Raw genomic sequence first — 15,096 nt, forward strand, 5'->3', positions numbered from 1 at the left:
ATCTCTTGACCTCTTGATCCGCCCGCCTCAGCCTCCCAAAGTGCTGGGATTACAGGCGTGAGCCACCGAGCCGGCGGATACATTTCTTAATGGGATAGAATGAATTGTGTGAATATTTGAGAGAAGAAACAGCCAAAATAAGATGTTTTACTTGAAATTATCATTTATATGAGAAATTTGTCAGTTGTTTTACATAGTGCTTCTGGTACACAGTGCACTTAATTTCCTGGTAAGAAAAAAAAACAAATTCTCTAAAAATACACAAAAAGAAAATCCTACTAAGTGGTATTAATTTTATTTTATTTGAATAAAAATTACCCCTGTGAAAACTTCTGCAGATTCCTTTTAGGGGAAGAAAAGAAGAATTAACATTACTTTCATGATTAAGCTTTGGAGTCATGCTAGAATATTAGGGGTAATTAATTAAATACTCAGAGCCCAAGCCACTACTACTTAAAAATTATGTCATTTATTAGGAATTTAATACATTAATTAAAAATTAAAACATTTATCATCAGAGTCATCACTATCAAAATAGCACATGAATAAAAATGTTTTATTTTAAGTTTTTATGAATTTTTTATTATTCATACAATATCAAATGCCTACAGAAGGTGACAAGGGACACAAAATATTGTGACACAGGCCTGGTGAGGTATGTGGCAAACCAAGTCCCACATACCCTTTCTGGAGGACACAAATGTTATCTTTAAGTGACTGTCAACTGTCCATTTGAAGGTGATACTTACAGCTTGGAAGAAGAGTAAAGTATGTTTCCTAGTCCCTCACTAGGAAGAGTGCAGGCTGCACCTAAGGCCACAAGGTTTGTGGTGCCACCATGCTTCTTCCTTTGCCAGTTACTTTTTCCCATCACATTTATTGTTTGGGTTTTTCTACCATGGCAGGTGTATCTTGTACCATTGATGTACGCAATTTCTAATCTAATCCTTTATTCGGCCTCTTATTTTTAAACAAAAGAATCTCAAATTTTAAAGTGCACCAGAATATAATGTTGATGCTGCTAGCTGAGGGGCAACACTTTCAGAACCTCTGCTCTAAGAGATATTGAGAGGTTTCAGTATAAAACTATGTTGAAGGCAAATGGCAGCCTCTTGATTTAACCCTGGCTTCCTTTAAAATTCAATTTCCTTTGAAATCAGATGTCTGATACACACTGTCAAAGAGCACAAAACAGGAAACCAATGTTCAGATAGTCAGTTTCAATCTCCCTTAAATACCATTGAGTTTGGGTTACAATTTGATGAACAATCTAATTGCTAAAAATCTGCCACATCTTGGTGAACCTGCTTTTTGATGTTAAAAGAAAATATCTCTTACCTCACTGGAAGAGCTGCTAGAAGGTTGCTTGAGAAATAATATTAATAATCAAAGTTTAGTGACCAGAAGAAATCCCCAGCATTATTTCTTTAATTATACCGGTTGTTTTAGCTAGACCTCAAATTACCTACATAATCATTAGTATGGTAGATTGAAAGTATTGGAATAAAAACAACACATTAGGTTTCTCAACTGTTCATCATTGATTACCTTTGGAAAATAAATAAGAGATAAAAATCACCTTATTGTTGAATGGAAATGTCTCAAGAGAATATAGCGCAATTTACGTGAGTACTATTAAGGTGGGAAGGGAGAAATTGTTATTTTAAATAAATTCATACACCTCTTTTTAGTTTACTGAGAGAGGAAATTTACAGATATTTCCACATGCCATTGATATTGTAATATTACATGTTAAAAATGTGAACAAAAATTTTTGAAGAAAATAAACATTTCTCACCATTTCATTCATGTTTCTTGTGGTTTCCTTAAATACAGAAGAAAAATAATTAGACTTATTTTCTCCACAGCTTTGTTTATAAAGTATTTTCTCCAGAACAGAAAGGGAAAATTTTCTTTCCCGTAAGGAGAATCATAACAATAGAGTCACTTTTATTATGTAAGTTTTGTATAGATTATATTAGAATTTCCCATTTAGCAATAAATATACAAGCAGTGGTAAACTGGAATGTGAGAACAATGAGAGGAGGATTTTGCCTGCTGTATTCAGAGTATGCCTCGAGTCTAAGATAGTCTTCTCCAATACATTACATGTTTGTCTAATAAATGAATAAACACACTATTATAATGATTTAGGCATTGCCTTGATAAAGTTCATTTTACTCATCATGATTTATTAGAAAAAATATATCTCCAGGCCAACTAATGTGTTTTTGGTAATACATATATAATGTTTCTATTATGAAAATACTGATTTAAATTTAAATGAGTCAATTTTAAGAAAAAAATTGCATATCAATCTAAATAGGAGATTAATTTTTTAAGAACAATAATGAAAATTGAGGAATTTTTTGGAATGAAGACTACTGACAAGTTCTCCACTCCTCATGAGATCTTAGAATTAAGTATATTAGTTGATTTATGCAAAAAAATATGTTTTTCAGCTGAATTATTCACAGAATTTTAAAAAGAGAAGATAACCAGTACCATGCTGTTTTGGTTACTGTAGCCTTGTAGTATAGTTTGAAGTCAGATAGCGTGAGGCCTCCAGCTTTGTTCTTTTGGCTTAGGATTGTCTTGAAGATGCGGGCTCTTTTTTGGTTCCATATGAACTTTAAAGCAGTTTTTTCCAATTCTGTGAAGAAACTCATTGGTAGCTTGATGGGGATGGCATTGAATCTATAAATTACCTTGGGCAGTATGGCCATTTTCACGATATTAATTCTTCCTATCCATGAGCATGGTATGTTCTTCCATTTGTTTGTGTCCTCTTTTATTTCACTGAGCAGTGGTTTGTAGTTCTCCTTGAAGAGGTCCTTTACATCCCTTGTAAGTTGGATTCCTAGGTATTTGATTCTCTTTGAAGCAATTGTGAATGGAAGTTCATTCCTGATTTGGCTCTCTGTTTGTCTGTTACTGGTGTATAAGAATGCTTGTGATTTTTGCACATTAATTTTGTATCCTGAGACTTTGCTGAAGTTGCTTATCAGCTTAAGGAGATTTTGGGCTGAGACAATGGGGTTTTCTAAATATATAATCATGTCATCTGCAAAGAGGGACAATTTGATTTCTTCCTTTCCTAACTGAATACCCTTGATTTCTTTCTCTTGCCTAATTGCCCTAGCCAGAACTTCCAACACTATGTTGAATAGGAGTGGTGAGAGAGGGCATCCTGTCTTGTGCCAGTTTTCAAAGGGAATTTTTCCAGTTTTTGCCCATTCAGTATGATATTGGCTGTGGGTTTGTCATAAATAGCTCTTATGATTTTGAGGTACGTTCCATCAATACCGAATTTATTGAGCGTTTTAAGCATGAAGGGCTGTTGAATTTTGTCAAAAGCCTTGGTACCAAAACAGAGATATAGACCAATGGAACAGAACAGAGCCCTCAGAAATAATACCACACATCTACAGCCATCTGATCTTTGACAAACCTGAGAAAAACAAGAAATGGGGAAAGGATTCCCTATTGAATAAATGGTGCTGGGAAAATTGGCTAGCCATAAGTAGAAAGCTGAAACTGGATCCTTTCCTTACTCCTTATACGAAAATTAATTCAAGATGGATTAGAGACTTAAATGTTAGACCTAATACCATAAAAATCCTAGAGGAAAACCTAGGTAGTACCATTCAGGACATAGGCATGGGCAAAGACTTCATGTTTAAAACACCAAAAGCAACGGCAGCAAAAGCCAAAATTGACAAATGGGATCTCATTAAACTAAAGAGCTTCTGCACAGCAAAAGAAACTACCATCAGAGTGAACAGGCAACCTACAGAATGGGAGAAAATTTTTGCAATCTACTCATCTGACAAAGGGCTAATATCCAGAACCTACAAAGAACTCCAACAAATTTACAAGAAAAAAACAAACAACCCCATGAAAAAATGGGCAAAGGATATGAACAGACATTTCTCAAAAGAAGACATTCATACAGCCAACAGACACATGAAAAAATGCTCATCATCACTGGCCATCAGAGAAATGCAAATCAAAACCACAATGAGATACCATCTCACACCAGTTAGAATGGCGATCATTAAAAAGTCAGGAAACAACAGGTGCTGGAGAGGATGTGGAGAAATAGGAACACTTTTACACTGTTGGTGGGATTGTAAACTAGTTCAACCATTATGGAAAACAGTACGGCGATTCCTCAAGGATCTAGAACTAGATGTACCATATGACCCAGCCATCCCATTACTGGGGATATACCCAGAGGATTATAAATTATGCTGCTATAAGGACACATGCACATGTATGTTTATTGCAGCACTATTCACAATAGCAAAGACTTGGAATCAACCCAAATGTCCATCAGTGACAGATTGGAATAAGAAAATGTGGCACATATACACCATGGAATACTATGCAGCCATCAAAAAGGATGAGTTTGTGTCCTTTGTAGGGACATGGATGCAGCTGGAAACCATCATTCTTAGCAAACTATCACAAGAACAGAAAACCAAACACCGCATGTTCTCACTCATAGGTGGGAACTGAACAATGAGATCACTTGGACTCAGGAAGGGGAACATCACACACTGGGGCCTATCGTGGGGAGGGGGGAGGGGGGAGGGATTGCATTGGGAGTTATACCTGATGTAAATGACGAGTTGATGGGTGCAGCACAGCAACATGGCACAAGTATACATATGTAACAAACCTGCACGTTATGCACATGTACCCTACAACTTAAAGTATAATAATAATAAATAAATTTAAAAAAAAAAGAGAAGATAACTTTGGTCTCATTCTTTATAAATAGATTTGGTTTTCAAATTTGATTCCTTTGGAAACCCAGGTTAATTTCAATTTGGGTTAAAGTATCACAATATTTTTCTTTCCTATTTTGCTATAGATGTGCTATCAATATATACCTTACAAGAAGAAGAACAAATGTCCTCCTGAAAAGAAAAGAAAACGAAGAGGGAATATATAATTCGCTAAAATGAGTATAACATAATTTCACATAAATGGATAGCAAAGGAAACACAACATTGTGAGCAAAAGAATGCAGAGAACCATTAAGAAGAAATTATTTCAAAGATATCTGTTTTAATAATATAACTACTAAATCTTTTACTAAGACCTTTTTCATATTGCTCCACTGCATTTTGGCAAATCAATGAAAACATCACCATTTTAACAATCATAGCTAAAAACCTCATTTTTGATGAGAAAATGACCTATGTTTGATGGAAACAGAGATGTTATCAAAGATTAATACATTAAAATAATTACATTTTACCTCATTGGGGAAAATGGCCATATTCTTAATCTGCTTACATTTCTACAAACTAAATAAATTTCTTTTATAACCTTCATCATATAAAAAAGTTAAAATATATTTAATTTAAGGAGTTAGGACTTACTTCCTGGGAGATGATGACAGATTACTTAGAAAAGGAGAAAACAATAATCACTTGCCTAAATTATATTTGTACTAGCTATAAGGTATCAGTTTACACTCAACATACAGTGGTAAATAACATATTTATATTTTTCTGAACTATAGGATGAAGTTGACAAAAGTTTTACTCCCCACAAAACTAATTTATCATATTTTAAATAACTAACTTATTTTGATATTGTGTTTTGAGTTATTAATAACTGTAACAAAATTTTCCAAAATATGAACCACAAAGAAGAAAAGAAGTTTTTATATTTCTTCTACATAATTTAAAATTTTCTTCTGTTTTTTAAAGGGGTTAAGCACATTGCAGGAAAAAAAAGGAAAACCCTCAGGCAACACTAAAAATGTCTTTTATGCACCCCTGCCCAGAAAAATCACTTGGGAATTAACATTTAATATGGACCCAGATGAATATGATTCCTTATTTCAGAAATGTAGAATGATTTCCTGTCACTCTTCTCCCAAGATGCAGAATTTTCACCATAGTTTCTGAGCTAATATCTTTATCATTGGGAACTATTTAAAGGAAAAAATGCACAAATTTAATCTGGATAATTTGAATGTGTAGATTTTTGGTCTTATCACATATAAAGACTTAGTTTAGGGCATATCATGTGTTTACTAAGTGGAAGAATTAAAATGTCTTACCTCTCTGGAGGAGTGATGCTACACATGTTATTTAAGAAACAAAAAGTAATACAAGTTTCACTTTTATCGCTTATTTGAAATGTAAATCTGTCTTTCCATTTTGTTTCTTTTGTTTCTTGGTGGCAAGGGAATTTTAGTCACCTGATTCTAGGAAACTTTAGCTGTATAAAGTTTCTTTGCAAAATTCTCTTGGTTTCCTATAATGTTAATGAACAAATCATTGTATACCTCAAGTGAATTCTTGTCATGGTTTAATATATTTCTTTTAGGAAGTAGGTAGGTTCTTCGTTTTTGAGTATTAACTGTTACACAGTTTGAAATATAATTCTATTCGTAAATGTACCACCAAATCTTAAAGTGTTAAGACTCTGGTGTAATATTTTATTTTACTTCACTTATACTGTTAGAATTAAAAATATTGGGTGAGTGCTTCTGTCAAGTGGCATAAATAGTTGAAGATTAATTTTTAAAATATGAAAACCTGTCATACAAGCTCAATTTTGTACTTACGTTCTCAACAGATTGTGACAAAGTTAGCTTTTAATATCTGTGGTCTGTCACTTGCTAGTGAAGCCACCATATTAGTTGAACAAAATTGTTTTATTTAAATAAAAGATCGAAGGCAGTTATTGACTAGAGAGAACAGGAACAAAGTCAGAGTAGATCATAAGAACAATCAAGCTTGGTGGGTGTGAGATTGCCAAAGTATTACTATTATTTTTTTATTTACCTAACTAGAATTTTTATCTAGCTTTGCCCATGAATTGGCTCTAAATTTAAGAAATAACAAAAACTTGTCAAGATTTATGTGAGAGATATGAAGACATAGATGAAGCAAAGAACTCTGATCACCCTAAATAAATGGTGTGCTTATGAGGAGTAAGATGCTGAGTATGGGAAAGGTATGGATGGTGCCAGCTACAGGGTAAGGAAAAAAAAAACTGAGTTACTTCCCAGGAAGTGAATAGAGTAAATGTGTGCGTGCGTGCTTGCGTGCGTGCGTGTGTGTGTGTGTGTGTTTTCAAAGTACTTCACTCAAAGTAATATTGCCATCCTTATCATTTTTTGATGTGAATATTAGTATATATTCTCTCAAGAAAAATATAATGCTTTGAGAAGTTGAGCAATTGTTTTGCATTAGGTTATTTTGCAAGTAATTTACAAAGTCACCCTGGTTTCCTGTCTAATCTTCCTAGATTCTGAACTAATGTAATCAAGAATGGAGAAACTCTATCACTCATTTGACAGATGGTTTTGGAGTCTACATTTTATCTGTGGCTTTTCTGCGCTTTCAAAGAGATATGCCACGGGAATGAAAACAGTTCCCTGGTGAATGCAAACAGATGGAGACGGAAGTAAAGGCTGTTTAACCTGTAAGTAAAAAATCTCCACAGAACTACAAGAATACATCAAAGTGTGTCCACTTTCATATCTTATATAAGGCAGGGCCGATGCTGTTTTTGATTATAGGTTTAAAAGTTCACACACTTAATTTCCTTGTTGCCCACCTCTGCCTTCATTTGTATAAAATATTTACCCTTATATTTAAATTAGAATAGATACTTATAAGTGTTTCATTATACTTACATGCTTTGCAAGAGCAATGGCCAAAAGGCAAGTAAAGATGAAGAACTTCATGTTTATTGAGTCCTATAAAACAGGTATGTAGCAAATCAATAATAATTTAACTCCCTAAAATCACACATTTCCTCATTAACTCTGCTTTAATTTATCATCACAGATAACTGGGAAATAGAAATGATCGATAAAAGCAGATTCATTTGAGAAACATGGGTATGAATATGACAAGTTTTTTACTTTAATACATTTTTAAGATAAAATTTATTAATAGAACATAATATAAAATAATGGTTTCTAAAATATAAAAGGTATTTTCAGGAATAGAAAATTAGTAGGAATATTGGTCCTATGTAGAATTGGTTAATTTATTTATTAATTTGTTCATTAAATAAATAATTGCTACCACATGCCAGACACTGTTCTAGACATGAAGATATGTTGATACACACAACAGGTGTAATCTACCAGGCCATATTATTTACAATTCTTCAAACTTGTGGAGAACAATCACTAGAAATGCAAAATAGAACAGAGACTCATTTGCAGATTTTTTCTAGGTGAGCTGAAAATACAGTATGGCAAGAAGTAGCAGGTAGAAATAATACTGTGTGGGTGCATCTGACTTCCTACTTGTCCTAGCTTGACCTGGAACTGGCTACTGAAGCTTAGCAAGTCACTGAACATCTCTGCCCCTCCTTTCAGACATTTTAAGTAGTGAAAGACTTTACATGATTGCTTTGACATAAATCAATTTCCAATAGTATGATACATAAAAATCCATGGATTTTCCGACCACATATCAACTCAACTTTTCCTGTGATTAAACAAAGAACTGAAAAATAAAGTTACGTTACTCAGTATCTTGCTCATTATATCTTACAAATATTGAATTAATTATTTTTAAAGAACAATTTTTTCACACAGTTTTAAATATGCCAGTGAGCCGTAAATATGCAAATCTAAAGAATGTGCACACATAGGTATTATTTTATGTCATATACAGAGATTTGCATTATCTGCTTGTTATTAATTTCTTACTCTATTAAAATAACTAATAAAAATCTGATATTTGTTTACTTTTATAGGATAAAATGATCTTTATGCATATATAATATTAATTTTACAAACATTTTATAAAAATGTTTTAAAATGATAAATTCATAATTACATTATTGCCTCTTAATATTTGAAATACATTGATCATTTATTGCAGTTTATCAATTTTCATTATTATATTTTTCATGTGAAAGGAAACTAGAACATGGACAGATGTTACTTGAGAGTTAAAGAAATACTTTAACTTGTTGGTAATTAAGAAATTTAGAAATAGGTGCAGTTACTAAGTATCTGCTCTTCCCAGACACTATGCTAGGTATGTTTTAAATACTATCTCTAGTCTTCAGAACAACTATGTTAGATAAATGTTTTGCTATGTGGATACCAGACAAAAAAGTAATCCAGGAGGTCAGGAATCAAACACACAGTGCCCTGGATTTCCAAAAATTTCATTATGTTGACCTTGCCCTTAAAATAAGGCTTTGACATCATAAGATGGAACAGCATAATTAACGATTTTCAGTGTCTATTTCTCAATCTTAATTCTATCCATAGCATCCAAATGGAGATAAATCAGTAGCTCATGTTAGTTATAAAACAACCTCTCAAAGAATCCTAAGGTATAGTTGCATAAATTTCTTTAAATGAATTTTGCAGATCATTAGGTTTTACAATATCATTAGGGACGTAGAATAACAAAGGGATACATGAAAATATTACCTTATTTCCTAAATGGTAGATAAGAAATCTAAGCAGAGGGAGACCTTAGGCAGGTTATCGTAGCACTATTTAAATCTTACTCTTGTGTGATGTGGTCATTCAGTGGTTTGAAATATCTATAAGGGATTTGAATTCTAAGAAGTCATAATGATTAGAAATTGTTTTTCCATTTTTTTTTGTAACACGTATTCCAAGAATTGTTTTCACTCAGGTGGATCTAGAACATGATAGCCAGAAATGAGGATGTTATTATGTACAACGATTATCTATATTCCAGTTTGTATATCTTACCTCTGCCAGGTATTAACTGCGTGGCTCAAGATAATTTTTTATTTTTCTTTATTTTTTGTTGTAATAATATAATCTTTTTATTAACAGACTTCTGCCTACTTTCTGCTAGAAAATTGTTTTAAAATGTCTAGATCAGCAGTATCTTTTTTCAAATTTATGTTTTACATTGGCAAATAAAACTGTATGTATTTATCATGTGTAACTTAATGTTTGGAAGTATATATATATATATAGTGAATGGTTAAATGTTGCTAATTAAAAAATGCATTACCTTACGTAGTTATTTTTTGTCATAAGATCACTTAATGTCTATGCTCAAGAATCCATTACGTATTAACTGTAGTCACCATACTATACAATAGCTCTCTTGAACTTCTTTCTTTTATGTAAGTCTAATTATGTATCCTTTGATCAACATCAGTCTCTGGCAACTGCCATTCTACTCTCTACTTTTATGAGATCACCTTTTTGAGATTCCAATATGAGATCATAAAGTATTTGTTTTTCAGTACCTAGACTACCTCACTTAGCACAATGCCTAGCTCAGTAGGTAGGGCATGAAGCTCTTAATTTCCTTGGGCTATGCATCCAGTAGTGGGATTGTTGGATCATATGATTGTTCTATTTTCAGTTCTTTGAGGAACCTCCATATTGTGTTTCATAATGTCTGTACCAGTTTACCTTGCCAATAACATGTACAAGTGTTTTTTTTGTTTTGTTTTGTTTTGTTTTTTTCACTTCACATCTTTACCAATATCTTTATCTTTTATCTTTTGGATAGTTGTCATTCTGACAGGTGTCGAATGATATGTCATTGTGGTTTCAATTTGCGTTTGCCTTATAATTAGTGATTTTGATCTTTTTAAATATATCTGTTGGCCCTTTTAGTCTTCTTTTGAGAAATATCTATTCTGGTCTTTTGCCCATTTTTAATCAGGTTATTTGTATCTTTACTATTGGGCTTTTTAGTTTGATATGATCCAATGTGTCTGTTTTTGCTTTTGTTGCCTATGCTTTTGATATCATATACAAAAAAAAATCATTGCATAAACCAATGTCATGAATATTTTCCCTATGTTTTCTTCCAATAGTTTCATTCTTTCAAGTCTTACATTTAAGTCTTTAATCCATTTTGAGTGATCGTTGAATATGATGAGAGATAAGGGTATAATTCTATTTTTCTGGATGTGAATACCCCAACATCATTTATTAGAAACTCTTCTTTCCCCATTGTATTTTCTTGATGTCTTGTTAAAAGTCACTTGATGTCTTGTTAAAAATACATGATTTTTTTTTGGGGGGGGCTCTCTATTCTGTTCATTTGGTCTACATCTCTGTTTTTAAGCCAGTACCATGTTGCTCTGGGTACTATAGCTTTGTAGTGTATTTTAATGTCAAGTAGTGCTGTGCTTCCAGCTTTGTTCTCTTTTCCTCAAGAATCCTTTGGTTACTCAGGGTCCTTTGTGATTCCAATCAAATATCAAGAATTTTTTTTGTAAAGACTGTCATTGATATTTTGCTAGGGATTGTATTGAATCTGTAGATTGCTTTGGGTAGTATAAAAACTCTAGTTTGCTAATATGTTGTTGAGGATTTTTGCATCTATGATCATCAACGATATCAATCTATAGGTTTAATTTTTGTTGTTACTTTGTCTGATTTTGGTGTCAGGATAATACTGGCCTTATAGAATGAATTAGAAAGAATTTCCTTCTCTACAATTTTCTGGAACATTATGAGAAGAATTAGTTATTAGTTCTCATTAAATGTTAGGTAAAATTCAGCAGTGAGGCCATCAGATCCGTGGCTTGTCTTTGATGGAAGACTTTTTATTACTTGTTCAATTTCCTTACTCATTATTGATCTGTTCAGATTTTTTATTTCTTCATAATTTATTCTTGGTAGATAATATGTACCCAATAATTTGTCTATTTCTTCTATGTTATCCAATTTGTTGGTGTGTAATTGCTCATAATAGTCTCCTATGGTCCTTTGTATTTTCTGTATTATCAGCTGTCCTTTTTCATCTCTGATTTTATTTATTTGAGCCTTCTTTCTGTTTTTCTTAGGTAATTTAGCTAAAAGTTTGTTCATTTTATCTTCTATAAAAAGCAAGTCATCATTTTGATGATTCTGAATTATTTTCCTAGTCTCTATTCCATTTATATCTGTTCTGATATTTATTATATTCCTTCTTCTTTGGGGTGCTTAGTTTTGTCTTGTTTTTTGAGTTCCTTGAGGTGTGATGTGACATTGTTTATTTGATATCTTTCTTCTTTTTAGATGTAGACATTTATTTCCATAAACTTCATCTTAGAACTGCTTTTGCTATATCCCGCAGGATTTTGTATGCTGTGTTCCCATTTTCATTTTTATTAGGAATTTTAAAAATTTCTCTTCTAATTTCTTCACTGACCCATTGGCTGTTCAGGCATATGTGGTTCAATTTTCATGTATTTGTGAATTATCTAAAGTTCCCCCTGTTATTTTTTGTAGGTTTATATCGTAATGATCAGAAAACATACTTAATGTGATTTAAATATTCTTAAAGTTGTTAAGACTTTTTTTGTGGCCTATTGTATCATCTCTTCTGGAGAATGTTCCATGTGCAGTTGAGAATAATGTATATTCTGCAGTTTTTAGATGCATGGTCCATTTGGTCTAATGTACTTAAGTCCAGTGTTTTCTTCTTCATTTTTTGTCTAAATGATCTGTCCATTGGTGAAAGTGGGGTATTAAAGTCTTCTACTTTATTATTATTATTTAAAACATTATTTTATTGCAGTTTATCTCTCCCTTCAGATTTATTAATATTTGGGTTATATATTTAGATACTTCAATATTAGATGCAAATATATTTACAACTGTTATATTTTCTTGCTGAACTCATCACTACATGACTTCATAATAACTTTCTTTGTCCTTTTTATAGTTTTTGACTTAAAGTCTACTTTATCTGTTATAAGTATAACTGTTGGTGTTCTCTTTTTCTATCCATTTGCATGAAGTATTTTTTCATTCCTTCATTTGCAGTCCAAGTGTGTCCTTATGGGTGAAGTGAGTCTCTTCTTGGTAGCGTATAGCTGAGTTTTGTTTCTATTCATTCAACCACCCTATCTTTGGATTGAATTATTTAATCCATTTACATTCAAGGTAATTAGTAATGGGTAAATACTACTGCCACTTTGTTATTTCTGGTGATTTTGTAGTTTCTCTCTTCCCCTCATAGAGTTTTCCTTTGTGGTTAAATAATTTTCTCCGCTAGTGCATTTTGATTTCTCACTTCTTATTTTTTGTGTGCCTATTGTAGGTTTTGGTTTTGTGGCTACCATGAAGTTTTCAAAAACCTCTTATAATAGGTTATTTTAAGCAATAACAACCTAACTTTGATTCCAAAAACAAAAACAAAAAACAAAGCAAGACACTTTGGTGTATTAGTATAAGTAATTTACACAACATCATTACAATATTAAAGTATTCCAAATTTGGTAGTGTACTTACTTTACATTAGTGAGAATTACTGCTAAGGAGCACTCCCAAAAAAAGTCAGACTGCAATTATACTTTGAGAGAATTATACTTTTAGATGTTTTCATGTTACTCATTAGCACCCTTCTCTTTCAGTTTAAATACTTCTTTAGTATTTTTTTTAAGCAGATCTGGTGGTGATCAGCTTTCGTTTGTCTGAGAAAATATTTATTTCTCCTTCATTTCTAAAGGATACCTTTGCTTGGTACAATATTATTGGTTGGCAGACTTTTTTCTTTCAGCAAATTGAATATATTATTTCTCTCTCCTGTCCTGTAAGATGTCTATTGAGACGTCTGCTTCTAGGTATACTATGACTCTCTTTTATGCTTCTTGCCCCTTTTTTCTTGCTGCTTTCAGGATCCTCTGTTTGTCTTTGATTGCTGACCATTTGATAATATTATAAATTGAGTTATCTTCTATGGATTCAATTTGATTGGAGATTTTTGACCTCCATGTATCTGAATATTTAGATCTTTCACCAGGAAATTTTTTTGCTATTATTTTAGAAAATATTCTTTTAATCCCTTTAGCTTTCTCTACTCTCTCTTGAATTACAATGACTAAAAATTTGCCCTTTCTGGCTGTTCCATAAATCCCATAAGCTTTATTTATTCTCTTTTCTTTTTTTTTCTGCCAATATAATTAAAAATAGCTTGCCTTCAGGTATACATATTTTTCTTTTGCTTGATCAATTCTATTGTTATTATATTTTTTCATTTAATTCTTTGTAATTTGTAGCTCCAAAATTTCTACTTTTTTTGATGATTTCAAGCTCTATGTTAATTTTTTATATGACTACTTATTGTTTTCCTCATTTGTTGAATTTTTTCTCTATTTCTTGAAGTTTGTTGAGCTTTCTTAAAACAGCTATTTTAAATTCTTTGTTACGTCATTCATACATCTCCATTCTCTTAGGGTTGGTCATTGACACCTTATTTTGTTTGGCTGGTGATATCATGTTTTTTTTTTTCTTAATTCTTGTGATTGTTCATTGATGTCTATGCATTGCAGAAGTAGGTACTTGATTCCAGTCTTTACAGCCTGGCTTTGTCTGGGAAAGCTCCTTCACAGTAAACCTGTCCAGAGATTCTGGAAAAACTGGCATGGTCCCTAAGTTCATGACTGCTACAGTCATTGCATCACTAGAGGGCATCCTAAGCCCAGGGTCATAGTGGCTGGTACAATGCCAGGCTGGAATTCTTTGGTCACTAATGCCAGTTCAGTGTTTGGGCACACCCACAGCTCATAGACACTGAGGCCCGCTTGCTAGCAAAGTTTGTCTGGAGCCCTCGGCCACTGTAGTTGGCTAGCAGTTATGTAGACTGCAGATCAAATCCACATGGTAAGAGTTACAGGTTCTTACCTGGCACCAGAGCAAGTCTGGGCACTCATTCCTTGGATACTGGCTTGGTGTCAGGAACTATAAGGGTCTGCCTGGCACTAGGTTTTACTATGGCAGGAATGGTGATGGGGTTGAAGAAAAATTCCTATGTTTACTCACTTCTGTCTTCCCCAAGTGTATGGTACCTCTCCATGCTCTGCTGCCTGGGGGTGGAAAAGAAGTGATATGGGTAATGTAAAATTATCCTTCCTATGCTCTTTAATGTATCTCTTTTTATTATTATGCTACAACTAGATACTATGATCTCTCACCTGGCTTTCTGAGTCCTTGTGAAGGTATGTTTTGTGCATGGATGTTGTTGAAATTGATGTTTCTGTCCGGGACAATTGCTGGAGAGTCCTACATATTTCTCCGCCCTCTCCAAATGCTGATTTTTCTTAGAGGTACTTCAGTGTGTTCTCTAGTCTAAAATATCCTAAATAAATATATCACAT

Source organism: Theropithecus gelada, chromosome 5 (assembly GCF_003255815.1).
Source record: "Theropithecus gelada isolate Dixy chromosome 5, Tgel_1.0, whole genome shotgun sequence".
Taxonomy (NCBI): Eukaryota; Metazoa; Chordata; class Mammalia; order Primates; family Cercopithecidae; genus Theropithecus; species Theropithecus gelada.